Source organism: Tyto alba, unplaced genomic scaffold (genome assembly GCF_018691265.1).
Source record: "Tyto alba isolate M040663 unplaced genomic scaffold, T.alba_DEE_v4.0 Super-Scaffold_9, whole genome shotgun sequence".
In the NCBI taxonomy this organism is placed as follows: domain Eukaryota; kingdom Metazoa; phylum Chordata; class Aves; order Strigiformes; family Tytonidae; genus Tyto; species Tyto alba.
The window spans coordinates 37,975,538-37,989,438 of NW_024881330.1; the positions used below are offsets into that span (position 1 = coordinate 37,975,538).

The 13,901-nt window shown below is 55.6% G+C and overlaps 1 protein-coding gene and 11 non-coding genes across 12 annotated transcripts in view; 11 read left to right on the forward strand and 1 right to left on the reverse strand.

The window, feature by feature from the left end:
- The window catches only part of DNAJC5B (DnaJ heat shock protein family (Hsp40) member C5 beta), a 41,281-nt gene that overhangs the window by 15,972 nt on the left and 11,408 nt on the right, over window positions 1–13,901 (reverse strand). The window lies entirely within an intron of this gene.
- TRNAA-AGC lies at window positions 362–434 on the forward strand. The gene has a single exon. It is a non-coding gene; the product is annotated as a tRNA-Ala (tRNA).
- Window positions 1,199–1,287, forward strand: TRNAY-GUA. Its single transcript is given in 2 exon segments — window positions 1,199–1,235; window positions 1,252–1,287. It is a non-coding gene; the product is annotated as a tRNA-Tyr (tRNA).
- Window positions 2,620–2,692, forward strand: TRNAA-AGC. Its single transcript has one exon. It is a non-coding gene; the product is annotated as a tRNA-Ala (tRNA).
- Window positions 4,476–4,564, forward strand: TRNAY-GUA. Its single transcript is given in 2 exon segments — window positions 4,476–4,512; window positions 4,529–4,564. It is a non-coding gene; the product is annotated as a tRNA-Tyr (tRNA).
- TRNAA-AGC lies at window positions 5,920–5,992 on the forward strand. The gene has a single exon. It is a non-coding gene; the product is annotated as a tRNA-Ala (tRNA).
- TRNAY-GUA lies at window positions 6,752–6,840 on the forward strand. The gene is given in 2 exon segments: window positions 6,752–6,788; window positions 6,805–6,840. It is a non-coding gene; the product is annotated as a tRNA-Tyr (tRNA).
- TRNAA-AGC lies at window positions 8,197–8,269 on the forward strand. The gene has a single exon. It is a non-coding gene; the product is annotated as a tRNA-Ala (tRNA).
- TRNAY-GUA lies at window positions 9,034–9,122 on the forward strand. Its single transcript is given in 2 exon segments — window positions 9,034–9,070; window positions 9,087–9,122. It is a non-coding gene; the product is annotated as a tRNA-Tyr (tRNA).
- On the forward strand, window positions 10,455–10,527 carry TRNAA-AGC. Its single transcript has one exon. It is a non-coding gene; the product is annotated as a tRNA-Ala (tRNA).
- Window positions 12,311–12,399, forward strand: TRNAY-GUA. The gene is given in 2 exon segments: window positions 12,311–12,347; window positions 12,364–12,399. It is a non-coding gene; the product is annotated as a tRNA-Tyr (tRNA).
- On the forward strand, window positions 13,755–13,827 carry TRNAA-AGC. Its single transcript has one exon. It is a non-coding gene; the product is annotated as a tRNA-Ala (tRNA).

Consider the following 13,901-nt stretch of genomic DNA (forward strand, 5'->3'; position numbering starts at 1 on the left):
TGTTTGTCAGCATTTGAATTAAATCTACTTTTTCTTTTCATACCTTCATTACTCTGTCTTTTGGCCATGACCATATGACCGCTCCCTGTCCCTAGATGGATTCCTTGAGTAATTTCTGCTTCCCATTGTCCTTCCCATCTCTGAAGGAGGAAGGGGTGCGGGAACAGCCGCATGGTGCTCAGTTGCCCTCGGTGCTCAAAGCGTGAGAGATCTCCATCCGGAAAGTTGGTGGGTGAGGTGGTGGTGGTGTTGGTGGTGTGAGAGGGAAGGTGTTGGGCGGCCCAGGCTTTGTGTGCGGGGCAGCGTGGGTGAGGGGTGGGTGCCTGCGAGGGGAGAGGACCTCAGGCAGAGGCTGTGGGCTGGGGAATTAGCTCAAGTGGTAGAGCGCTCGCTTAGCATGTGAGAGGCAGCGGGATCGATGCCCGCATTCTCCAATGCTTTTCTTTCCCCTGTTGTGGACGCTGGGCCCTTGCCCAATTTGCAGCCCTCTGTCCTCTGGGGGCTGCGGGGAGAACACGATGTGCGCAGGCTTCACAGAGGACGACGACATCCAGGACTGCATGGAGAGCATTACGGGCAGTAGCCTTGATGAACTGGTTTGTCTTCCTCTGCTTGAACGTCCGTCGTCAGCTCTCATCCCCAGTTCTGTGTCCAGTTTGGCGTTCCGCCATTGAAGACGGACATCGGTGAAGAGGAGGAACCTCACTGCAGGGCCCCGGAAAGCTCAGGGAATGGAGGGTTTTCTCCTTGTGGGTGGGCTGATGACAGTGGGCATGTTCATCTTGGAGAAAGAGAGGATCAGAGGGCTTCCGCACGACCTACTGTCTCCTAGTTGTAGGTTACTGAGCAGAGGAATGAATGGCTGTCGATTGGTCTGGTGTTTGAGCAGAGGGCAACAGACAGACAGCAAAGGGCAAGCGAATCAAGGGAAGTTGGAGCAGTGTGTGGGTAATCTCTTTTTGGCCCAGGGGCAGGTGCAGCTGTAAAAGATGAGATGGAAGGAGCTTGTGGAGTGTTTCTGTTTGTGGGTTTGCATGACTTGATGTCCTGAAGAGTTGGTGTAGGTGGTTGCGATATCGCAGGTGAGGCTGTTTGAAAGAGGCTTATGGAATAGAGTCATGGTGCAGCAGGTGTTGATAAGGAAAGGTTTGTTGGATAAAGTTGTGAAGGGCGAGGTCATGGGCAGAGCCTCATGGTTCCTTCGATAGCTCAGCTGGTAGAGCGGAGGACTGTAGGCTCCCTTGCACGGCCATCCTTAGGTTGCTGGTTCAACTCCGGCTCGAAGGAGTGCCCTTTTGGCTCTGCACCAGCCCCTGCGGCACCTCTGCCTTTGGGCCCTGCGCGGGTGCCTCCCCTTCAAGGGCAGCCCAGCCTTGAGCTCTTGCCTCGGGCGCGGAAGGTCACCAGCCAAGGCACATTGGGGTGGTCCCTGGCCAGGAGATGGTGGGACCGGAGCACTCGGATTGTCAGGTGTCAACTTATTCTGTTTGTCTCTGGAGTGTTTCTTTGGTATTGTGGTGGGGGACCTCTCTGATGAGCTTCTCTAAAACGCCTTTGACTCCAAGTCAGAACAACCTCTGGTGTGGGCCGAGACAATCAGCGATGGTGGTTGCTCATTGGCTATAACGTATTTAAGAAGGGGAACTTTGGATAGGGTTGGGACATGTAAAAAGGAGTTATGAGGAGAAAAAACACCCAAGTGAGTGGAAAGAGAGGAACTTGGGGGAGTTGTGCTGGATCTGAGACCCCTGTATCCTCTAGCGAGATGGCAGGGCTGCTCACCTTGCCACCCATGGAGGTTTGTGGTGGACTAGAGGCTGACCTGCAGCCTGAGGAGAAAGCCACTCCAGGAGAGGCAGCTGCACTTAAAGGAAGCTGGGACTCTGAGGGGAGAAGCAGCTCCCGCTGTTGTGGTTCCGTGCTAGAAGGACTGTAACACGTGGGGTGACCCACGTTGGATCGGTATGGGAGAGGGTTGTGGCCCGTGGGGAGGACTCAAGAAGGAGAAATTTTGTGGAGGGCTGTCTCCTGTGAGAGAGGAGTGATGTGGAGCAGGGGAGGTATGTGCAGCTTTCCCCCAAGTGCCCAAGAAGGAAGGAGCGGTGAGCTGAGTGAAACCCCCATCCCCTGCCCCTGCGCTGCTGGGGGAGGAGGTGGAGATATGGGGAGCAGAGCTGAGCCCGGAAAGAAGCGTGGGCTGGTGGGAGGTGTTTTTGGATGAGGTGGTGCTTCTCACTGTCCTTCTTTATCTCTTAATTGTTGTGTTTGTCAGCATTTGAATTAAAGCTACCCTTTCTTTTACTCCCCTTATGACTCAGTTACCCATGACCATATGAGTGCTCCCTGTCCCTAGATGGATTCCTTGAGTAATTTCTGCTTCCCATTGTCCTTCCCATCTCTGAAGGAGGAAGGGGTGCGGGAACAGCCGCATGGTGCTCAGTTGCCCTCGGTGCTCAAAGCGTGAGAGATCTCCATCCGGAAAGTTGGTGGGTGAGGTGGTGGTGGTGTTGGTGGTGTGAGAGGGAAGGTGTTGGGCGGCCCAGGCTTTGTGTGCGGGGCAGCGTGGGTGAGGGGTGGGTGCCTGCGAGGGGAGAGGACCTCAGGCAGAGGCTGTGGGCTGGGGAATTAGCTCAAGTGGTAGAGCGCTCGCTTAGCATGTGAGAGGCAGCGGGATCGATGCCCGCATTCTCCAGTGCTTTTCGTTCCCCTCTCCTGCACACAGGGCCCTTGGCCTGTGACCCAAGTCCTCGAGGGGCTGTGGGGAACTCTCTCTGCACTTGGCATACACAGAGAAGCGCAGTTATTCCCAGGGCTCTGCAGAAAAGCCTACCAGCCATCGCTGTATGGAAAAGGGCAGCATCCAGGGGAGCACCGAGGGCAGCACGGGCTCTGGATCCAGGGAAGGCATTCTTCACTTTTACTTGGCACTGGATTGGTGGCATCTCGAACAATGTGCCCAATTTAGGGCCCGAGTGTAGAAGACAGGCATTTCCAAGTGCAGTGACTGCAGAAGAAGGCCGCCAGGATCGCTGGGAGAAGGCGCATTTTCCCCGTGAGGAGGTGCCAGTGAATTTGGGCTTTTCCGGAATCTGGAGAAGAGAGGTCTTTGGCAGGTGCACCCGGCCGATGAAGATGTGGCTCCCTGGCTGTTGGGCCTTTCCTGTGCCCTTGTTCCCAGGGCTTTACGGTAGTTGGGGTCCTTGGCCAGTAGGGGCTGATATTGACCACAGGTCAGACCGGGCTCAGGTATAAATGGAGTCCTAGTAGGGAGCCATTTTGTGCTAGGCCCGCCCGGAGCAGTGTGCTGCAGGTAAGGGCTCTCCCCTTGGGTTGGGACGCCACCCAAGGAGACTCCTCGGGATTCCTGCGGGTTGGGACGCTGCCCTGAGATGTTCCTCGAGGTTGAGAGTCCTTACTTTTTTCTAGGTGAGTGATTGAGCATTTTGGGTTCTCGTTAAACCCTTGGACAGTGTTTTGGGTTATTGTTAAACCCCAGAAGCTTGTGTGGTGATGGTTTGTTCTCCTCTTACGGACATTTGAACCTGTTGTTTGTATGTTGGGGAAGTGTTGATTAATAGTGTAGAAAACATAAATTTTGCTTTACTTTTATTCTCCAATGGTTTGGGAGCTTCCGCAACAAGAGGCCTTTGGAAGAGCTGGGCGGTAGCATTTAAGTGTGAATCGGGAAGTAATTGATTCAACATTGAGGTCTTTTACTGGGTGCAGTGTTTGGTGGAGGAATGAGCAGCAATGGGCCAAAAGTGAAGCTGCACAGGTTCCTTTTTCCCTCCCCTCAGGACAGCTGGGCAGCAGCAGAAGGGTGTCCGGGGGCTGTGCAGTCTCCGTGCGTGAAGGTTGCATGAGTTGACTGGCTGAATGAAACCTGGAGCAAGCTGCTGTGATCCCTGAGCTGGGGGAGTTTGGAGGAGGAATCTGGAACAGTCTTGTGCAGAGGTCTCCTCCAAGCTGCTCTCCTTGGCAGCTGTGTCGTGGAGGCAGAGCTGGGAGAGGGCCCAGCTGGTCCATCAGTAGCTCTGCTGGTGGAGTGGAGGACAGCAGGCTGCCTTGCTGGCAGCCAGTGCGCCCTGTCCAGGTCTTGAGTGCCGTAATAGGCCCGAGTGTCACTGAGCAGCCTCCCGTGTGGCGTTGCATTCCACCCATGGGTCGAGGAGGTCCACGTGAGTCCAGCTCTACGGCATGGCTCCCTTTCCGAGCTATGCAGAAGGAGCCCCGGGCTGTAGCTCAGGCATGGCCACATGCACGGAGATGTCCATCCACAGCGACCCTGGATGCAGCTGGTGGCACAGAGAGAGATGTTGTGTCTGGATGTCAAGGATGGCTTGTCCGTGGGGAATCCTTGGCATGCGTTTGTGCCTTGCTCACCGGGGAGTGACGCAGATATGTGGGAGTGGTGTTGGAGCTGAATAGCTATAGCAGCGTGTGCCGAAGGCGTGAGGTGTCAAGTTTTCCTGGTTCCTTCAATAGCTCAGCTGGTAGAGCGGAGGACTGTAGGCTCCCTTGCACGGCCATCCTTAGGTCGCTGGTTCAACTCCAGCTCGAAGGAGTGCCCTTTTGGCTCTGCACCAGCCCCTGCGGCACCTCTGCCTTTGGGCCCTGCGCGGGTGCCTCCCCTTCAAGGGCAGCCCAGCCTTGAGCTCTTGCCTCGGGCGGGGAAGGTCACCGGCAAGGCACGTTGGGGTGGTCCCTGGCCAGGGGATGGTGGGACCTGAGCACTTGGCTTGTCAGGTGTCATATTTTTCTGTGTTTCTCTGGAGCGTTTTTTTGTTACTGGGGTCAGGGATATAGCAGTGGACCCCTCTGAGCAGCTTCTCAATAACGCCCCGGCCTCCAAGTCCGACCCACCTCTGACGTGTGCCAGGACATTCAGCGATGGTAGATGCTCCTCTGCGATAACGTACTTAAGAAAAGGAACTTCGGATAGGGTTGGGACTTGTGGAAAGGAGTTACGAGGAGAATAAATACCCAGGCGAGTGAAAGGAAGGAAAGAGCATGACTTGTGGGAGTTTTAGCTAATCTGGGACACCTGTATCCTCTGGCGAGATGGCAGGTCTGCTCTCCCTGCCACCCATGGAGGTTCGTGGTGGACTAGAGGCTGAACTGCAGCCTGAGGAGAAAGCCACTCCAGGAGAGGCAGCTGCACTTAAAGGAAGCTGGGACTCTGAGGGGAGAAGCAGCTCCCGCTGTTGTGGTTCGGTGCTGGAAGGACTGTAACACGTGGGGTGACCCACGTCGGATCGGCATGGGAAAGGCTTGTGGCCTGTGGGGAGGATTCAGGAAAGAGAAAATTTGTGGAGGGCTGTCTCCTGTGGGAGAGGAGTGATGTGGAGCAGGGGAGGTATGTGCAGCTTTCCCCCAAGTGCCCAAGAAGGAAGGAGCAGTGAGCTGAGTGAAACCCCCATCCCCTGCCCCTGCGCTGCTGGGGGAGGAGGTGGAGATATGGGGAGCAGAGCTGAGCCCGGGAAGAAGCGTGGGCTGGTGGGAGGTGGTTTTGGATGTGGTAGTGCTACTCACTGTCCTTCTTTATCTCTTAATTGTTGTGTTTGTTAACACTTGAATTAAAGCGACCCTTTCTTTTCATCCCTTCATTACTCTGTCTTTTGGCCATGAATATATGAATGCTCCCTGTCCCTAGATGGATTCCTGGAGTAATTTCTGCTTCCCATTGTCCTTCCCATCTCTGAAGGAGGAAGCGGTGCAGGAACAGCCGCATGGTGCTCAGTTGCCCTCGGTGCTCAAAGCGTGAGAGATCTCCATCCGGAAAGTTGGTGGGTGAGGTGGTGGTGGTGTTGGTGGTGTGAGAGGGAAGGTGTTGGGCGGCCCAGGCTTTGTGTGCGGGGCAGCGTGGGTGAGGGGTGGGTGCCTGCGAGGGGAGAGGACCTCAGGCAGAGGCTGTGGGCTGGGGAATTAGCTCAAGTGGTAGAGCGCTCGCTTAGCATGTGAGAGGCAGCGGGATCGATGCCCGCATTCTCCAATGCTTTTCTTTCCCCTGTTGTGGATGCTGGGCCCTTGCCCAGTTTGGAGCCCTCTGTCCTCTGGGGGCTGCAGGGGAACACGATGTGCGCAGGCTTCACAGAGGAGGACGACATCCAGGACTGCATGGAGAGCATTACGGGCAGTAGCCTTGATGAACTGGTTTGTCTTCCTCTGCTTGAACGTCCGTCGTCAGCTCTCATCCCCAGTTCTGTGTCTAGTTTGGCGTTCCGCCATCGATGACGGACATCGGTGAAGAGGAGGAACCTCGCTGCAGGGCCCCGGAAAGGTCAGGGAATGGAGGGATTTCTCCTTGAGGGTGGGCTGATGACAGTGGGCATGTTCATCTTGGAGAAAGAGGGGATCAGAGGGCTTCCACATGACCTACTGTCTCCTAGTTGTAGGTTACTGAGCAGAGGAATGGCTGTCGATTGGTCTGGTGTTTGAGCAGAGGGCAACAGACAGACAGCAAAGGGCAAGCGAATCAAGGGAAGTTGGAGCAGTGTGTGGGTAATCTCTTTTTGGCCCAGGGGCAGGTGCAGCTGTAGAAGATGAGATGGAAGGAGCTTGTGGGGTGTTTCTGTTTGTGGGTTTGCACGAAGTAATGGCCTGAAGGGTTGGTGTAGGTAGTTGTGATATCGCAGGTGAGGCTGTTTGAAAGAGGCTTTTGGAATAGAGTCATGATGCAGCAGGTGTGGTTAAGGAAAGGTTAGTTGGATAAAGTTGTGAAGGGCGAGGTCATGGGCAGAGCCTCCTGGTTCCTTCGATAGCTCAGCTGGTAGAGCGGAGGACTGTAGGCTCCCTTGCACGGCCATCCTTAGGTCGCTGGTTCAACTCCGGCTCGAAGGAGTGCCCTTTTGGCTCTGCACCAGCCCCTGCGGCACCTCTGCCTTTTGGCCCTGCGCGGGTGCCTCCCCTTCAAGGGCAGCCCAGCCTTGAGCTCTTGCCTCGGGCGCGGAAGGTCACCAGCCAAGGCACGTTGGGGTGGTCCCTGGCCAGGGGATGGTGGGACCTGAGCACTCGGCTTGTCAGGTGTCATATTTTTCTGGGTTTCTCTGGAGCGTTTTTTTGTTAGTGGGGTCAGGGATATAGCAGTGGACCCCTCTGAGCAGCTTCTCAAAAACGCCCCGGCCTCCAAGTCCGACCCACCTCTGACGTGTGCCAGGACATTCAGCGATGGTAGATGCTCCTCTGCGATAACGTATTTAAGAAAAGGAACTTTGGATAGGGTTGGGACTTGTGTAAAGGAGTTACGAGGAGAATAAACACCCAAGCGAGGGGAAGTAAGAGAAGAGAATGACTTGTGGGAGTATTAGCAGATCTGAGAGCCCTGTATCCTCTGGCGAGATGGCAGGTCTGCTCTCCCTGCCACCCATGGAGGTTCGTGGTGGACTAGAGGCTGACCTGCAGCCTGAGGAGAAAGCCACTCCAGGAGAGGCAGCTGCACTTAAAGGAAGCTGGGACTCTGAGGGGAGAAGCAGCTCCCACTGTTGTGGTTCCGTGCTGGAAGGACTGTAACACGTGGGGTGACCCACACCGGGTCAGCATGGGAAAGGGTTGTGGCCCATGGGGAGGACTCAGGAAAGAGAAATTTTGTGGAGGGCTGTCTCCTGTGAGAGAGGAGTGATGTGGAGCAGGGGAGGTATGTGCAGCTTTCCCCCAACTGCCCAAGAAGGAAGGAGCGGTGAGATGAGTGAAACCCCCATTCCCTGCCCCTGCGCTGCTGGGGGAGGAGGTGGAGATATGGGGAGCAGAGCTGAGCCCGGGAAGAAGCGTGGGCTGGTGGGAGGTGTTTTTGGATGTGGTGGTGCTTCTCACTGTCCTTCTTTATCTCTTAAGTGTTGTGTTTGTCAGCATTTGAATTAAATCTACTTTTTCTTTTCATACCTTCATTACTCTGTCTTTTGGCCATGACCATATGACCGCTCCCTGTCCCTAGATGGATTCCTTGAGTAATTTCTGCTTCCCATTGTCCTTCCCATCTCTGAAGGAGGAAGGGGTGCGGGAACAGCCGCATGGTGCTCAGTTGCCCTCGGTGCTCAAAGCGTGAGAGATCTCCATCCGGAAAGTTGGTGGGTGAGGTGGTGGTGGTGTTGGTGGTGTGAGAGGGAAGGTGTTGGGCGGCCCAGGCTTTGTGTGCGGGGCAGCGTGGGTGAGGGGTGGGTGCCTGCGAGGGGAGAGGACCTCAGGCAGAGGCTGTGGGCTGGGGAATTAGCTCAAGTGGTAGAGCGCTCGCTTAGCATGTGAGAGGCAGCGGGATCGATGCCCGCATTCTCCAATGCTTTTCTTTCCCCTGTTGTGGACGCTGGGCCCTTGCCCAATTTGCAGCCCTCTGTCCTCTGGGGGCTGCGGGGAGAACACGATGTGCGCAGGCTTCACAGAGGACGACGACATCCAGGACTGCATGGAGAGCATTACGGGCAGTAGCCTTGATGAACTGGTTTGTCTTCCTCTGCTTGAACGTCCGTCGTCAGCTCTCATCCCCAGTTCTGTGTCCAGTTTGGCGTTCCGCCATTGAAGACGGACATCGGTGAAGAGGAGGAACCTCACTGCAGGGCCCCGGAAAGCTCAGGGAATGGAGGGTTTTCTCCTTGTGGGTGGGCTGATGACAGTGGGCATGTTCATCTTGGAGAAAGAGAGGATCAGAGGGCTTCCGCACGACCTACTGTCTCCTAGTTGTAGGTTACTGAGCAGAGGAATGAATGGCTGTCGATTGGTCTGGTGTTTGAGCAGAGGGCAACAGACAGACAGCAAAGGGCAAGCGAATCAAGGGAAGTTGGAGCAGTGTGTGGGTAATCTCTTTTTGGCCCAGGGGCAGGTGCAGCTGTAAAAGATGAGATGGAAGGAGCTTGTGGAGTGTTTCTGTTTGTGGGTTTGCATGACTTGATGTCCTGAAGAGTTGGTGTAGGTGGTTGCGATATCGCAGGTGAGGCTGTTTGAAAGAGGCTTATGGAATAGAGTCATGGTGCAGCAGGTGTTGATAAGGAAAGGTTTGTTGGATAAAGTTGTGAAGGGCGAGGTCATGGGCAGAGCCTCATGGTTCCTTCGATAGCTCAGCTGGTAGAGCGGAGGACTGTAGGCTCCCTTGCACGGCCATCCTTAGGTTGCTGGTTCAACTCCGGCTCGAAGGAGTGCCCTTTTGGCTCTGCACCAGCCCCTGCGGCACCTCTGCCTTTGGGCCCTGCGCGGGTGCCTCCCCTTCAAGGGCAGCCCAGCCTTGAGCTCTTGCCTCGGGCGCGGAAGGTCACCAGCCAAGGCACATTGGGGTGGTCCCTGGCCAGGAGATGGTGGGACCGGAGCACTCGGATTGTCAGGTGTCAACTTATTCTGTTTGTCTCTGGAGTGTTTCTTTGGTATTGTGGTGGGGGACCTCTCTGATGAGCTTCTCTAAAACGCCTTTGACTCCAAGTCAGAACAACCTCTGGTGTGGGCCGAGACAATCAGCGATGGTGGTTGCTCATTGGCTATAACGTATTTAAGAAGGGGAACTTTGGATAGGGTTGGGACATGTAAAAAGGAGTTATGAGGAGAAAAAACACCCAAGTGAGTGGAAAGAGAGGAACTTGGGGGAGTTGTGCTGGATCTGAGACCCCTGTATCCTCTAGCGAGATGGCAGGGCTGCTCACCTTGCCACCCATGGAGGTTTGTGGTGGACTAGAGGCTGACCTGCAGCCTGAGGAGAAAGCCACTCCAGGAGAGGCAGCTGCACTTAAAGGAAGCTGGGACTCTGAGGGGAGAAGCAGCTCCCGCTGTTGTGGTTCCGTGCTAGAAGGACTGTAACACGTGGGGTGACCCACGTTGGATCGGTATGGGAGAGGGTTGTGGCCCGTGGGGAGGACTCAAGAAGGAGAAATTTTGTGGAGGGCTGTCTCCTGTGAGAGAGGAGTGATGTGGAGCAGGGGAGGTATGTGCAGCTTTCCCCCAAGTGCCCAAGAAGGAAGGAGCGGTGAGCTGAGTGAAACCCCCATCCCCTGCCCCTGCGCTGCTGGGGGAGGAGGTGGAGATATGGGGAGCAGAGCTGAGCCCGGAAAGAAGCGTGGGCTGGTGGGAGGTGTTTTTGGATGAGGTGGTGCTTCTCACTGTCCTTCTTTATCTCTTAATTGTTGTGTTTGTCAGCATTTGAATTAAAGCTACCCTTTCTTTTACTCCCCTTATGACTCAGTTACCCATGACCATATGAGTGCTCCCTGTCCCTAGATGGATTCCTTGAGTAATTTCTGCTTCCCATTGTCCTTCCCATCTCTGAAGGAGGAAGGGGTGCGGGAACAGCCGCATGGTGCTCAGTTGCCCTCGGTGCTCAAAGCGTGAGAGATCTCCATCCGGAAAGTTGGTGGGTGAGGTGGTGGTGGTGTTGGTGGTGTGAGAGGGAAGGTGTTGGGCGGCCCAGGCTTTGTGTGCGGGGCAGCGTGGGTGAGGGGTGGGTGCCTGCGAGGGGAGAGGACCTCAGGCAGAGGCTGTGGGCTGGGGAATTAGCTCAAGTGGTAGAGCGCTCGCTTAGCATGTGAGAGGCAGCGGGATCGATGCCCGCATTCTCCAGTGCTTTTCGTTCCCCTCTCCTGCACACAGGGCCCTTGGCCTGTGACCCAAGTCCTCGAGGGGCTGTGGGGAACTCTCTCTGCACTTGGCATACACAGAGAAGCGCAGTTATTCCCAGGGCTCTGCAGAAAAGCCTACCAGCCATCGCTGTATGGAAAAGGGCAGCATCCAGGGGAGCACCGAGGGCAGCACGGGCTCTGGATCCAGGGAAGGCATTCTTCACTTTTACTTGGCACTGGATTGGTGGCATCTCGAACAATGTGCCCAATTTAGGGCCCGAGTGTAGAAGACAGGCATTTCCAAGTGCAGTGACTGCAGAAGAAGGCCGCCAGGATCGCTGGGAGAAGGCGCATTTTCCCCGTGAGGAGGTGCCAGTGAATTTGGGCTTTTCCGGAATCTGGAGAAGAGAGGTCTTTGGCAGGTGCACCCGGCCGATGAAGATGTGGCTCCCTGGCTGTTGGGCCTTTCCTGTGCCCTTGTTCCCAGGGCTTTACGGTAGTTGGGGTCCTTGGCCAGTAGGGGCTGATATTGACCACAGGTCAGACCGGGCTCAGGTATAAATGGAGTCCTAGTAGGGAGCCATTTTGTGCTAGGCCCGCCCGGAGCAGTGTGCTGCAGGTAAGGGCTCTCCCCTTGGGTTGGGACGCCACCCAAGGAGACTCCTCGGGATTCCTGCGGGTTGGGACGCTGCCCTGAGATGTTCCTCGAGGTTGAGAGTCCTTACTTTTTTCTAGGTGAGTGATTGAGCATTTTGGGTTCTCGTTAAACCCTTGGACAGTGTTTTGGGTTATTGTTAAACCCCAGAAGCTTGTGTGGTGATGGTTTGTTCTCCTCTTACGGACATTTGAACCTGTTGTTTGTATGTTGGGGAAGTGTTGATTAATAGTGTAGAAAACATAAATTTTGCTTTACTTTTATTCTCCAATGGTTTGGGAGCTTCCGCAACAAGAGGCCTTTGGAAGAGCTGGGCGGTAGCATTTAAGTGTGAATCGGGAAGTAATTGATTCAACATTGAGGTCTTTTACTGGGTGCAGTGTTTGGTGGAGGAATGAGCAGCAATGGGCCAAAAGTGAAGCTGCACAGGTTCCTTTTTCCCTCCCCTCAGGACAGCTGGGCAGCAGCAGAAGGGTGTCCGGGGGCTGTGCAGTCTCCGTGCGTGAAGGTTGCATGAGTTGACTGGCTGAATGAAACCTGGAGCAAGCTGCTGTGATCCCTGAGCTGGGGGAGTTTGGAGGAGGAATCTGGAACAGTCTTGTGCAGAGGTCTCCTCCAAGCTGCTCTCCTTGGCAGCTGTGTCGTGGAGGCAGAGCTGGGAGAGGGCCCAGCTGGTCCATCAGTAGCTCTGCTGGTGGAGTGGAGGACAGCAGGCTGCCTTGCTGGCAGCCAGTGCGCCCTGTCCAGGTCTTGAGTGCCGTAATAGGCCCGAGTGTCACTGAGCAGCCTCCCGTGTGGCGTTGCATTCCACCCATGGGTCGAGGAGGTCCACGTGAGTCCAGCTCTACGGCATGGCTCCCTTTCCGAGCTATGCAGAAGGAGCCCCGGGCTGTAGCTCAGGCATGGCCACATGCACGGAGATGTCCATCCACAGCGACCCTGGATGCAGCTGGTGGCACAGAGAGAGATGTTGTGTCTGGATGTCAAGGATGGCTTGTCCGTGGGGAATCCTTGGCATGCGTTTGTGCCTTGCTCACCGGGGAGTGACGCAGATATGTGGGAGTGGTGTTGGAGCTGAATAGCTATAGCAGCGTGTGCCGAAGGCGTGAGGTGTCAAGTTTTCCTGGTTCCTTCAATAGCTCAGCTGGTAGAGCGGAGGACTGTAGGCTCCCTTGCACGGCCATCCTTAGGTCGCTGGTTCAACTCCAGCTCGAAGGAGTGCCCTTTTGGCTCTGCACCAGCCCCTGCGGCACCTCTGCCTTTGGGCCCTGCGCGGGTGCCTCCCCTTCAAGGGCAGCCCAGCCTTGAGCTCTTGCCTCGGGCGGGGAAGGTCACCGGCAAGGCACGTTGGGGTGGTCCCTGGCCAGGGGATGGTGGGACCTGAGCACTTGGCTTGTCAGGTGTCATATTTTTCTGTGTTTCTCTGGAGCGTTTTTTTGTTACTGGGGTCAGGGATATAGCAGTGGACCCCTCTGAGCAGCTTCTCAATAACGCCCCGGCCTCCAAGTCCGACCCACCTCTGACGTGTGCCAGGACATTCAGCGATGGTAGATGCTCCTCTGCGATAACGTACTTAAGAAAAGGAACTTCGGATAGGGTTGGGACTTGTGGAAAGGAGTTACGAGGAGAATAAATACCCAGGCGAGTGAAAGGAAGGAAAGAGCATGACTTGTGGGAGTTTTAGCTAATCTGGGACACCTGTATCCTCTGGCGAGATGGCAGGTCTGCTCTCCCTGCCACCCATGGAGGTTCGTGGTGGACTAGAGGCTGAACTGCAGCCTGAGGAGAAAGCCACTCCAGGAGAGGCAGCTGCACTTAAAGGAAGCTGGGACTCTGAGGGGAGAAGCAGCTCCCGCTGTTGTGGTTCGGTGCTGGAAGGACTGTAACACGTGGGGTGACCCACGTCGGATCGGCATGGGAAAGGCTTGTGGCCTGTGGGGAGGATTCAGGAAAGAGAAAATTTGTGGAGGGCTGTCTCCTGTGGGAGAGGAGTGATGTGGAGCAGGGGAGGTATGTGCAGCTTTCCCCCAAGTGCCCAAGAAGGAAGGAGCAGTGAGCTGAGTGAAACCCCCATCCCCTGCCCCTGCGCTGCTGGGGGAGGAGGTGGAGATATGGGGAGCAGAGCTGAGCCCGGGAAGAAGCGTGGGCTGGTGGGAGGTGGTTTTGGATGTGGTAGTGCTACTCACTGTCCTTCTTTATCTCTTAATTGTTGTGTTTGTTAACACTTGAATTAAAGCGACCCTTTCTTTTCATCCCTTCATTACTCTGTCTTTTGGCCATGAATATATGAATGCTCCCTGTCCCTAGATGGATTCCTGGAGTAATTTCTGCTTCCCATTGTCCTTCCCATCTCTGAAGGAGGAAGCGGTGCAGGAACAGCCGCATGGTGCTCAGTTGCCCTCGGTGCTCAAAGCGTGAGAGATCTCCATCCGGAAAGTTGGTGGGTGAGGTGGTGGTGGTGTTGGTGGTGTGAGAGGGAAGGTGTTGGGCGGCCCAGGCTTTGTGTGCGGGGCAGCGTGGGTGAGGGGTGGGTGCCTGCGAGGGGAGAGGACCTCAGGCAGAGGCTGTGGGCTGGGGAATTAGCTCAAGTGGTAGAGCGCTCGCTTAGCATGTGAGAGGCAGCGGGATCGATGCCCGCATTCTCCAATGCTTTTCTTTCCCCTGTTGTGGATGCTGGGCCCTTGCCCAGTTTGGAGCCCTCTGTCCTCTGGGGGCTGCAG